General features: G+C 39.4%; 1 protein-coding gene across 2 annotated transcripts in view; it reads left to right on the forward strand.

Moving 5' to 3' along the window:
• LOC117952536 (receptor tyrosine-protein kinase erbB-4-like) overlaps nt 1-12,914 on the forward strand; it is a 317,936-nt gene that overhangs the window by 77,706 nt on the left and 227,316 nt on the right. The gene's annotated exons all lie outside the window — the stretch shown is intronic.

Here is a 12,914-nt window from a genome sequence, read left to right on the forward strand (position 1 = left end):
GTCAGTTGAATGGCGTTTTGAGCTAACGTTAGCAATCAAACAACCATAGATAACTACAACGTTTCTGGAAGGATTCCTATTGTCTTTTAATTGTTATTTTTATTGTTTGTAATGAGAAAAATGTATTATTTCATGGATTTCACAATTTTCAGGATGACCGTTTAAATCTGAGCATGCAAAACCAATCTGCACTCGACCAGAGCCGGTCTGACTCAACTCTCATCTGGTATGACACGTTATGCCGTAAACTGTTTTAATCTGAGCATGCGGGACTCAAATCTACACTTGGCTTACATCGGGTGGTGAAAGTGACTCTGGACAGCGCTCTCTCTTTCTCTATCTCTCTCTCTCTCTCTCTCTCTCTCTCTCTCTCTCTCTCTCTATTTCACTATTTGCTTGTGTTTTGTCTATTTGCATGTGTTTTATTAAGATGCAGGGTGTTTGCCCCTTTCGGCCACCACACTTTATTCCAAAAACAAAATAAAAGCAATGCGTCGTCATACATTTTGTTTTACATCCAAGTGAATTTTATGTAAATCATTTACAAAGAATGTCCACACTTGTTCTGTGTATACTGTACTGACAGCTCCGTAAGATTGCATGCAAGTACAGTAAATGCAGAATGCAATCCTATAATCTAACGTTGTATTTTCTCTGTCTTGCAGGTAATTTGCTTTATCCCAATGGGTGCAGCCTTTGTGATGACCGCAGATGTGATGAGTAACGCAGCTTTACTTCATGGGCCACAGCTTAAAATGCACACAGAGCAAGAAGAATGAATCCCACACTGTGCATTAACAACACATGCACAACCCACACAGACACACACAAACAACTCACATGAGACACGCATAGAACATGGATGTGCATGCACATACAATACACAAACACACATAGCTACACACAATTTAGCTACAAATGGACCATGTTCTAGACTTTTTTCTAGACCATTTATATTAATTCACAAGCATTCAGAAGTTGTACATACATTAAATACAATAAATAAGTTCACACAATATACCATAGAGAGTAAGGGATTGACCTTTATTCTATCGTGTTTTATCAAATGTGCACCATGTTGCCAAGCTGCACATTGTATTAATTAAATCTACTTGCTATGAAAGGGGTGATCATTGATAGAACCATGCATGCATACACACACACATATATATGTATGTGTACTCAAACAACAACTCAACAGCATGCACAGACATCTTTATTTCCCCTGGCACAAATAGTTTTGTTTGCCTGATATGGTGAAAGCAAACACGAGCAATCTGTGTGCAAAGCCGGTCTCTTCATGTGGATGGTGGAGGCAGTGTTTGGGTTGGCCAACTGCCTTCATTTACGTAAAAAATGTAATCGAATACAAATAGTCTCTGTTTTTCCCCTTGCAGTACTTGCACTACTAATTCATATGTAGACCCACAAACAGTTTTTTCCAAACACAACTTGTCATGGGAGTGCCACACTCACGTTTTGAGAGTTAACTGCCAAATTGTTTTTCTCTGCACTGTAAAGCGGTGAAACAGGTTGAACGTACAGTGTGGTTGACTTGACTTGCACAAGCTTGACCCGCAGATTTCTAAATCATGTGTACCTGCTGTTCTCATTTTCTTGCCTTTTTTACAGTTGTTTTTTAAAATGTTCACCTGCCCACGTGGGCTCTAAGGGCAGGCCTGCCTTTCCTGAGTTGCAGTATTTAATCTGTGCTATCGTGCAAGAAAAACAGGTCAGTCAATAGGGGCAGAGGAAAGATTTGTTATTTGGTTTCTTTCTACATAACTGTGTGTAGGTGCTGCTTAGAATACAAGTAGGTGTATGTAAAGAGACTGACTGTAGGTAGGTGCAGACAGGCAGGGTGATTACGTTGAGCTGATCTGAGAATGAGCAGCACCAAAGGTTGCCACTTTGGCCAATAAGCAACCGAACAAAGCAAAAACAGGACAAAGGAAAAGAAAACAACTGTGAAAAGATTTAATGTTTGAAGTTTGCACATGCAACCAGAAAACCAAAAAGAACATCTTTGTTAGCCCGGTCCAATTCACGTTGTATCTTGTTTGTTTAATCAATACTCATACATAAATGTAAAAACGACATGTTGTGGTTTCACTGGGAGTTAAGTATAGAAACTTATTCTTGGAAAACATGGCAGGGTTGTGGCTGGAAGGGAAACAGCTAAGGCCGGATGTTTCGCACTATTGAATTTAATATAATAATATAATTTTAATAATTTTGCCCAAGAAATGCGTGCTCGTTCCTCTAGAGTATTTTAACCCATACCACAATATTTTTCCTAAACTTAAGTCGTTTTGGTGTTTAAACTTAACTGTTGTTACCCCTTTTACTCGCCGCAGTTTTATGGAATATCTGCTTGTTGCCTGACAACCTTATGGTGAAGACAAGATTCTAAGAAGTATTGGTTAAACAAACAAAAATAAAATGTGTTATGTAGTAAGCTTTACTAATTTTAGGTGTTGGTAGGCCTACGTGTATTTCTGAGCTTTTGGCAGAGCCGAGCTAGCTGTTTCACCCTGTGGCTTTAGCTGCATACTTACTGCAAATAAATGAGTGTTGTTGATCTTCTTATCTAACTGTCTGAAAAAAAAGCAAATAAGCTTGCATGTCCCGCTATATGTATATTCAAAATTGTTGCACGATTCCTTGAACAAAATAGCGTAAAGACAGCCTGTAAGGTGTCAGGTATAAGACAAAAATATGTCAGACTTAACTACAAGCTGGTTGGTTAACAGCTTCCCACGCTGCACAGATACTATAGCATTGGAAAAAAAGAATTGGTTACAAAAAGAGAAGTGAGTCTCCCCACACATCCTCATTTCCAATCTGTTGGGTGAAAACCTTTCTAGACTTATTATGTCTCATTACACTCGCCCACTTTAAATATTGGGCACGGTTTTTAAGTAATTTACTCTCTTAAATTTACATTTTTACTGGATAACAAAAACTAACTATGTATTTTGTTGTTTCATTTTAATGAGTGAACTATTAATTTATAAAGTTTTATTCTTTTTTTATTAATTTCTTTTTTTATAATTTTATACAGAAGGAAAATCAACCTAGTGCAAGAGAAACATCAAGATATTTCAGAACCAATGTAGTCCTCATCCAAACAACTGTAGTATGAGTATTTTGTCAGACTGAAAACGGACTCAAAAAACACCAAACACTGATCTGATGCGTGTACGTGTGTGTGTTTGTGTGTGTGTGTGCACGCATGGGTGTGTGTGTGCACATGTGGGTGCATGTGTGCCTCAAAGTGGTATTTCCAGTCACTGTATGTACCTCATAACGATGTCAACACACACCCACATTGTTGACGGTTGGCATGGTTACCTGGCACTTAGCCAGTAGAAGTTGCATGTGTGCCTGCTGAAAAGTAAACAGTAAGTGTGCAAAGCCCAAAACTGCAGCAAAAGCAGTTAGGCAGAAAGTGGTCGGAACAATGTTTTACATCTTCATCTACATGTATAGAGAACGAGTGAGGGAGAGAGACAGAGACAAAAGAGAGGGAGAGACAGAGAGAGTGCATGAATCAAACTCAATCATAGAGAGTCAATTTACCTTGATTTGATCTTCAGTCTGATCTGCAATTTAAAACATATTGTAGATTGAGCTGATGTTTGAAATCAGTGTATTATGATTGCCATATACCTCACTGGGAACCATTTGACAGCCTCATGCATTTGTACAAACGGGTATGTGTGCTGAATAAATCTGTTCCTCATTACGCTGAGCTCAGGAGAAATTTCATTATGAGCTAAATGTTGGCATAAAAAGAGAGTAAAAACAAGGAGGAACATAGGCTCTGATAGCCAAATTGGATTACTGTGTTTGTGCGTATAAAAGCTCACATTCACACCCTCAACATTTCCACCCCCTGTTGCTGCATTGGTGAATTTTATGACACATCACACACACGCGCCATTTATCAAATATGTCATACACACAGCAAAGTTAGTGACAGAGTGCAGAATCAGGAGCAATTATTCAAACACATATGGCGGGGACACAAATCAGTCAAATCTGTTAAAAATGTCTTCCTGTCGCACTCTTTTATTAATAATATATTAATATATATTTGATATAAATTTAAATGTTTGTGCTATTGTGTTTTATAATGTGTGTGCCTGGGGATCCTTTGCAAAGAAATACTCTCTCTCTCTACTCTTTTTCTCTCTCTCTCTCTACTCTTTTTCTCTCTCTCTCTCTCTCTCTCTCTCTCTCTCTTTCTCTCTCTCTTGCTCTCTCTCTGTCCTGTTCCTGCTCTGGCTTCACCTACAACATCGCTCTTCACCTCACACCCATCATCTACATCCTCCCGCTCGCCCACACACATGCAAACTCACACACACATCTATTCATAGTGAGCCTTTTTAGGGAAATTTTCTTTTGAATGTTCTTTCCTTTTTGGTAGCAGAGGGGTGTGTGTGTGTGTTTGTGTGTGTCAAAGGGAGGACAAACGGACCTTGGGTTGACCTCGGTTCCTGACCGACCGACCTGTCACTCATTAGTGCTGACCCGTGATTGGCTGGTGGAGAGAAGGTACTGTAAAGGGAAAGGTGATGACCTGAGTTGCAGCCAGTTGTATATCTGCCCGGATTGAATAACCACAGAAGGGGACAGGAGCAGGTGTCAGAGCCAACAGCCACATAGCCTTAAATTGGTCCTTAGAATTGAAAATACTTTCATGGACACACGTACAAACATACATGCACAAGTGGATATTGGAACGGTACATGGAGTTACACACACATTCAGAGACACACACACCAACTTATAGCATGGTTATATCATAATTGCATTACCAGACAGAAAAGACAAACAAGTGCTCCTCTTACATAATGCACTCATGGACTGGACAAACCAACATGTAAGCAATGATTTTTTTTTTCTTGTTTTTAGTTTTTCTGCACCACTCGTGGATGTTTGCTCTTCCTGTCACACTCCCATGACTGCACCTGTGAAATTGTTGCTGGAAATTGTAAGAGAAATGTGTTTACTCAATTGGAGGTAAAAGCAATGTTTTGGTGGAAGTTTGTTTCAGTTTAAGTCTGCTTAAAACTAAAGTAATTAATTTTATGTGGACTGAAGACCTTCAGTTTGGTTTACCACGGTGGCGTTAGACTGTATATTGGCCTATTATTTTGTGCTTTGGTTTAATTTGATTCAGTTTGGTGTGGATTAGTGTAGCTGAGATCTTTTATTGTTGTAACGACTCATTTTGTGTGATCCAGTCTGCTGCTGTTTGGTTGGACCTCGTTGGTCTTGTAGGCTACTCAGGGTAGTGTCTGTTGGTGGTTGACAGTTTGATTGCTGTTTCGATGTTAACGCTATGGTGCGTAGTTTCCGCCGCCCCTATGAGGAATTCTAAGTAATGACAACAAAACTGTTGGCTTAGTCTACATGATATAAGTCTTCCTTGAACACGGGCCGCGCACTGTAAGCACTATCATGGGTTTGCATGAATCACCAGAGATCTGAATCACAAACCATGTTCCATGTCAGGCTGTCTATTGGGTAGCTGGATTTAATAAGCATCAGTGATCCTGGATAACTGGTCTCTTAAAGATGGTTTGTTAACCAGCTGTGTGTGTTAACCCTGAGTTAACCCATTGGGCTACGATTGTGTTCACATGCAGAGTTTGTAATTACAATCACATGCACCATCAACAGATCTAGAGCAGCATGTTTAATACGTAATGAGATAAAAGTGTCTATCCCTGTGGGAAAATTAGGTCAATGTGAGTGTTGATAGTGATATTCAGCAAGAATATAATCCACAACACAACTGAAATGGAATAAGATGCAATCGGGATAGTACAAAAATATTACGTTAAGCTATACATTAATGCGGGGATTGTAGTTAATGGTAGATTTAATGTCAAAAACAAAGGATTTGTTGACGTGTGTGTTCTTATGCCTGAACATAAACCGACTGTTAGAAAGTATATGAGCAATACAGACTGTAAAAGTAAAAATTATACTCCTGCTAAAACAGATTAATTAAAAAAGTGTAATTAACACATCTTAAATTCTACTTTAGCTTATTGCACTATGCACATTTCTGTATTAAAAAGGCTAAAGTGGGCCGACTTTATTTACAACCTTCATCATCTCAGTGAGTCCATAAAATACGTTTTTTTTTTATTTATTTATTTTTACACCCAGCTATCTTTAGTTCCCCTGAGTTGCAATTATGGACTGAGAGGGGAACTATTACTCTTGGTTGAAGTATAATTTTTATGTCATTCATTATTGAGAACTGAGTTATCAGCTACCTTCCTGCTGTTGAATAACAGAGACAACTGTGCCGTAGTTCTCCTGATACACACAGTAATTAGAATGTTTATATGATGACTCAATTTTCCAGGAAGTTGATTGAAAAGCTGGTGGACAGTTGACACACTTTGATTTGATCATCTGAACCTGATCCAGAACAGGTCAGCCAGACATCATAAGTTTCCATGGGGATCTCCCCAAGTTTAAACAGTGCCAGCTTTGTGATACTATGAATCCTAAATTAAACCCAAACTCTCTGTTTGTGGTACATGCCAGTGTTCCTGGAGAGTGTGTGTGGGTGCATTCATAGTTGTCCACAAGGTACAGGTATGTTTTTGTGCATGCCTGTTTGTTTAGTTGTGATTAGGTTTATGAGTGTGTTTTGTCCTGTGGTGTCAATTCAACATTGGAGTGCAATTAAGATGGCAGCATGCCACAGGCCCTGACTCCCCAGTGTGAAAATAGGCACATGAGACTAAATGCATACTTAAAAAATAATAACAACCTAAATTGAATCAGCTAATCAAAAGAGGGGAACTGCATTCATATCTTCTAAATGCAACTGAAGCACACAGTTATTGATTGTAATATAACTATGTTGTTAGTTAGGCTAAGCCCCCAGGATATTTTTCATTGTTGTTTTTGAAATAACAATGTTTCTCAATATTTTTAAAAGCCATAGCTTCAAAATATTTAAGTGGCTTGCATTTCTCTAGCAGCATGGTGCATATCAATTAACTTAACCATCATAAATAAACCTTCATGATACCTTTTTTAGAATTATTTTGTAGGCTTTCATGGATTTTTTGCTAGTTAGGACAGGAAGGGGCAAAGAGAAGGGGGTATGTCACACAGCAAAGGACCGCAGGTTGGATTGGAACCCCCCCACTGCTATGGACTCTCTAAGCATGCTCTACCAGGTGAGGTTGATACAAGTGTGTTTTTTGAGTTTTAAAAAAAACAACTAACAAAACGAAGCACATTACTAGTTACAGGCAACTGATTGTGAGTAGCTCTTAGTGACTTGGAAGTCCTCCAGAGTACTTCTCAAATATTTAGGAGCTGATTTTAGTGTTAAAACACGTGAATTAGTCTTACAACAGAACCTTGTTCAGACTGACACAACCAGTAGTCTTTAGGGTTTCTCCTAACTTGGCCGGGCACTAGCCTATGTGACTTTTAATGAATATGTTTTGCAAACAGTACGACCTTGGTGCTGCATATGGGCTCTTTTCTATCCATGGGAGCTGCTAAATTACTAGACTGAATTATAAACTGTCTCCTATAGCAGAGGGCTGTATCCTAAAACAGCTGAGTTTACCAAATTAGATAATCCCAAGTGTTTTGCCTCTCTTATCCCTTTCATGACTTTCAGTATTAAACATTGCATACCAGCCAGGTGGGAAAACACGACACCAGCCTTCAGGATTTCTGGGTTTTAAAGTTCAGTTTTTTAAAATGCTTCTTGCTGCTGTCTGGCGCTTCCAATGTGCAAATTGGCCAAAACTCTTGAAGAAATCACTTGAACATATTAAAATCCATGCCAACAAATCATTCCATACAGAGAAGGGAAAAGATTTAATTATAAAGAAATCTTTTTTTAAATTAGCCAGTAGTGCTGGAAGACATGTAAGAACAAATCTTTTGTACTGATTACCATGCATGCCTTGTCCGACCTGCGACGTTCTGCCGCTCTGAAATAGCCATATGCTTGCACTCCTAGTCTGACAGCTCCTGCCCTTTCCCGCCTATTCTATATTCAAATTCTTTCCTTGGGATAAATCCCTAGAGATGTAGCATCTCGTTTTCGAGGGTTCATAACATACAGTACACTGACAACATAACAATAGAGGAGTGACAAAGAAAAAAATGGGGCTTTAGAGTTAAAAGCCATTTTGCCAATTGTTTTCTTAACATGCGGGACAGAAAAGGAGCTGAGCAGCATGCCAAATATGGTAATTTAAGGTAAAAGGTACAAGATACTGTTGTAAATTAGGAGGATAATTGAAGTGGATCATACATTGCATAGTGATGAGTGAAAAGCCAACATCCAAGGACAAATCTCTTCTTTTTTACATGCTGTGTTGAGTGGAACAAGGAATGATTTAAATGCATTTTTTCCAGAATCGGACAAACCTAACTGCCAGCAATCACAGTGGAAGCAATACAACCATAAACTGTGTTACAAGCTCACCTGAGTACTGTGTGGCAAAGTTAAGCTCACTTAAGCAGTGCAAGTGATGATTTACTGAAAAATGTTTTTCCCTCTGGGCTTGCCGTAGCTTTATGCCCCCCGCGCTGGATCCATTTAGTACCAAAAACCTATATTCTCAACTTACTGATGCAATTTTTTTTTTGTTTACTGTAAAATGATACACGTGTAGCATCAACACAACAGCAGTTACCAGCTTTATATAGCCTAAACCTTCATGTTTTGAAAGGATAATATACCATAAAACGCTTTACATCAACTTGATAGCCGCAAACCCTGCAACTCCAAATACTAAAAAAAACTGTATTATTTAATTATAATTTAATCTATTCTGATACCAATGGGCAGAGAGAGAGAGGGACAGCTTGGATTTGTTGACTATGCATGGGTGCATCACAGAAACTCAGCTACTGAAGTTGAAAACTGCATTTTGAACACCCAAAAAAACTTTCTCTATATACAGTATATCATGTACTGTATGTACAGAGCATAATTGACTGTTTCACGTTATGTGACATAAAGACAGTGTCAAAGCTGATTTTTCATCCATAACTCTTGGCTCGTAATACAGCAAAGCCATGCAGAGCAGACTGCTACTGTTGAAGCTGCTGCCCTGCTCGTGCCTTGCTTGGCAGAGAGCGTCAGTAGCGATGACTAACTCGGATGATAAAGACAGAGCCACCGGGTGAAGGCACTGACTGCTGCCTCTAGACACAAAGTCACTGTGCTGCAGACGTATTTTGCCGAGGGCCGTTTGTCTGTGGATGCTGTTATCCAGTGCAGACAGAGTGCTGAGGTGTGTGACACAATGCTTTAAACCTGGTTTGAAGAGTTAAAGGAATATTTTAGGAACTTGGCTAATTTGCTCTCTCTCTGAGAGACAGAAGAGAAAATCCCTTTTGCTTGGTGATCAGCTGGCTGCAGTGACTTCCTGGACTTATGTCATCAGATTGAGGTTACCAACACTGTGATGACAGTGGCTGCGCATCCTGTAAGCGCTGGGCGGATGGATGCATAAAAATCATCCATATTGTAAATCCCCCTAAAACCATAAAAACATTGTTTACATATTTGTTTGTGTACAGATTAATTGTAGACATTGTGAGTTGGGTACGGCTAATGTTTCAGTTATATGAATGTCATAAAATGATTATCACTAATGGTCTCCAACATAGACTCAACATACAGTAACTAGTGATGCCACTCTCAGTGAGTGAGTCCTCTGTCAAGAAAGGGAAGTATTTTTCTACTGAAACCTTTTCACCGCCTACCCTACCTTTATTTTTACCAGCCGCTAAGATTCTCCAAGCTGCTTCTTATTTTGTCGATTGCCAAATGGACTGATTCATGGGGGTTAAAGTTCTGACAGTTCTGAGGCTCAGACATATACATATCAGAGTCTGCTTTTTGAATGTGAGGCAGTATTTTTCTGATGGCTTATTCATGTTGATAATCAGCGTGTCATTATTCAGCAACAGTGTCTGAAGAAAAACTTTCCTCACTCTTAAGCATTCCTGCTTAGCTCTTTTTGGACCTAATGAAGCTTAATAAGAGGTTGAATGAGGTAAAATGCAGCCAAACAACTTTTTAAATAATACATCCTTGTCAGTTACATGTGGACACCTTCAAAGCTGTCTGGTGATACATTTAATCTACACAGCCTCAAAAAAGGCCTCTAAAAAATCAATAATAACAACCTGGTTTTCAGATAAAGGACCACGCATCTTTTTACACTACGCCATGGGTTTTTCAGCAAGCCTCAAGGTTGTCAAACTTCTTTCAGATCAAAAAGAACAATGTGAGCTTTCAAGATATGACAGAAATACTAAAAAAATGTATCACCAAGTAGTAAAATGTAAGTGAACATCATATCTAGCACGAAATACTAAATGTTAAAAGGTCCGTACCAACAGTAATCATTTGTTTCAGTAGCAAAAAAATCTAAAAGGAGAATCCAGGAAATGGTACATAAACTTGAGAGAAATTTGTGCACATGAGAGCAAGAACCGTCTGGATAGCGAGAGCTCATTATTTAATAGCCGAGTGCAGAAAATCCTTTTTCCGTGTTGGCTTTAGCTTGGAAATGAATTAGCATAAACAGAACACCTAACTTGTGCATATTCTAATCCTCCCTGGAGTCTCGTCTCCTCAGGTTCTGCTTTTAATTTTTTACCTTGTTGTGTAGTAATGAACTACTGTGGCTACAGATGTGTGTAGACACAAATCCTCCACATTGAAATGCATAGCAACAGCTGTTTGTAATGCTTTTTAACGTGCACATTTCTGCCGACGTGAACCTAGAAATTGAAATGCTTGGTTAGATTTAAAGGTGCTCTAAGCAATGTTGGGTGACTTTATTTCTCGTTGATGTTCAAAGTATTTTCAAACAAAAACAAGACTAGCTTTCCGCTCCCTCCTCCTCATCCCCTCCCTTCTGTGCTTCCACGCACTAACCCCCCCACCCCTAAACCCAGATTCTTCTTGTTGCTTATTGGCTGGAAACCTGTTTGTGTATGCTTCGTGGTGCAGGTGGGCACAGTTTGTTTTTGTTGCCGTTCGTAGACCCTGGGCTTTCTACAGAGACCACACTTTTTTTACAGTGTGTTCTGGGGACAGGCAGCTCGTGGATAGTAAGGAGATGTTTGCTGTATGTGACAACAAATGTTGTAGCCTAAAACATGAATGACAGCGCTTAGAGCACCTTTTAATATAAGAACTGAAACTGATGTTAAATTCGATCTATCTTTTATAGACCATTAAGGAGGAGCCGTCATTTGCACAAACGCGCAAGAGTAATACATTCCTGTAATGCACACACACACATACAAACACACACACACACACACACACACACACACACACACACATTTCAGCTTACATTGCACAATCAATAAATTCACTGGCCCAAACAGAAGCAGCCTCTTTTGTTTCAGTTCCACTTGTCTTTACAAGGACAGACACATTTAGATACATTACACTAGATGGCAGACAGGCCAGTCCCCTTCAATGAACTAAAACAATGTGCTGTCTTGCCTGATGGAAGACAGAATGGGTTTTGAAGGAGGCTTAGCAAATGCAGACTCAGCTGACCCAAGCAAAGACAGAGGTGGGGCTTATGGCAAGTGTCCACTAAAGGATTTTTGTACCTCACTAACAGTTTTTGGAGCTCCCAGACAAAAGCTCACTTCTGCCTCACAGACACATTCCAGATATCTAGCAGGCTAAATATCTGGAACTGTTTGGGACTGATGGGGAGCTGCAGCCAATGAGAGCACAAGAGCTGGTTTCTGGTGGACAGTCAAAACATTCTGTCTTAGGTATGGTATTACGTCATGTCCCGGTTCACTTCTGGCATGTGTTTTTGTGAAAACAACCTAGTTTGGAGACTAGACTCTGTCATTTCTCCTGGTGTAGGATGTCCTGTAGTAGTGTGTGAGCCCCTGATATCAGTCAGTCAGGTATTGTGAAAACAAGACAGCAAGCTGCGTAGGGTGAATATTACCGCAAACTGGCATCTTTGAAAGTCTTATAGTGGGAACATAGCTTTAGGATGAGCTAAAAAGTTGTCTCCAGTAAGTACAAATAGCTTAATTCATGTTTATTGTACCCCTTCAAACATCATTCTTTTTGGCATTTCCAGCTTGCTGCCTGTCATCAACCAATGCCACCCACTAATGACGACATGCCTCAAAATTCTTTTAGCCCTCTCAAACAGTTGTCATCTCCTTGTCTCCTTGTCTGGTCTATTTCCCCCGCAGCTTAGAAGGTCTTTTCTTCCTTTCAGCCCCTTAGTTATGTCCCATTGTGTCCAGCATCAAATGTTCTTTATAGGGTGACACTTGTGCATCGCTGTTTTTTTCTTTTCAGCGATCATGCCATTTTAGAAACGGTTCTACTTTATCCTTGGTCTGGGCTTGTGTGTCTCTTCTGTCTTTGTATAGCACCTCAAGTAATCCGTATTCATGTCTCATCTAGATACAGGTACATTTTAAATGTAATAACTTTACCAATGGCTTTTCAGGCTTTCAATGAGTGTTTAGAGTGAATCTTACTAGTGGCCAATTCATCAAGAAGAGTAAAAGCCCTGCATAGATTTAACACTCATCATCTTTTGGCAATATAGAAAAAGAACGATGTGACATAAAAGGGGACAATCACTGCTAATTTGTACGGAGCAGATCCAACCTTGAATTTTTGCACAGGTGTACATATACTCAAAGGTGAGGGAAGGCACTGTTTCGGTAACATCATAATCATTTATAATTCTTCATAGCAGCACACTTCAATAAAACCTTTTGGTTGACAGACTTGATGACTTGCACTGAGCTATATATACAGTGGGTACGGAAAGTATTCAGACCCCTTTAAATTTTTCACTCTTTGTTTCATTGCAGCCTTTTTC

The sequence above is a fragment of the Etheostoma cragini genome, chromosome 11, assembly GCF_013103735.1.
Source record: "Etheostoma cragini isolate CJK2018 chromosome 11, CSU_Ecrag_1.0, whole genome shotgun sequence".
In the NCBI taxonomy this organism is placed as follows: Eukaryota; Metazoa; Chordata; class Actinopteri; order Perciformes; family Percidae; genus Etheostoma; species Etheostoma cragini.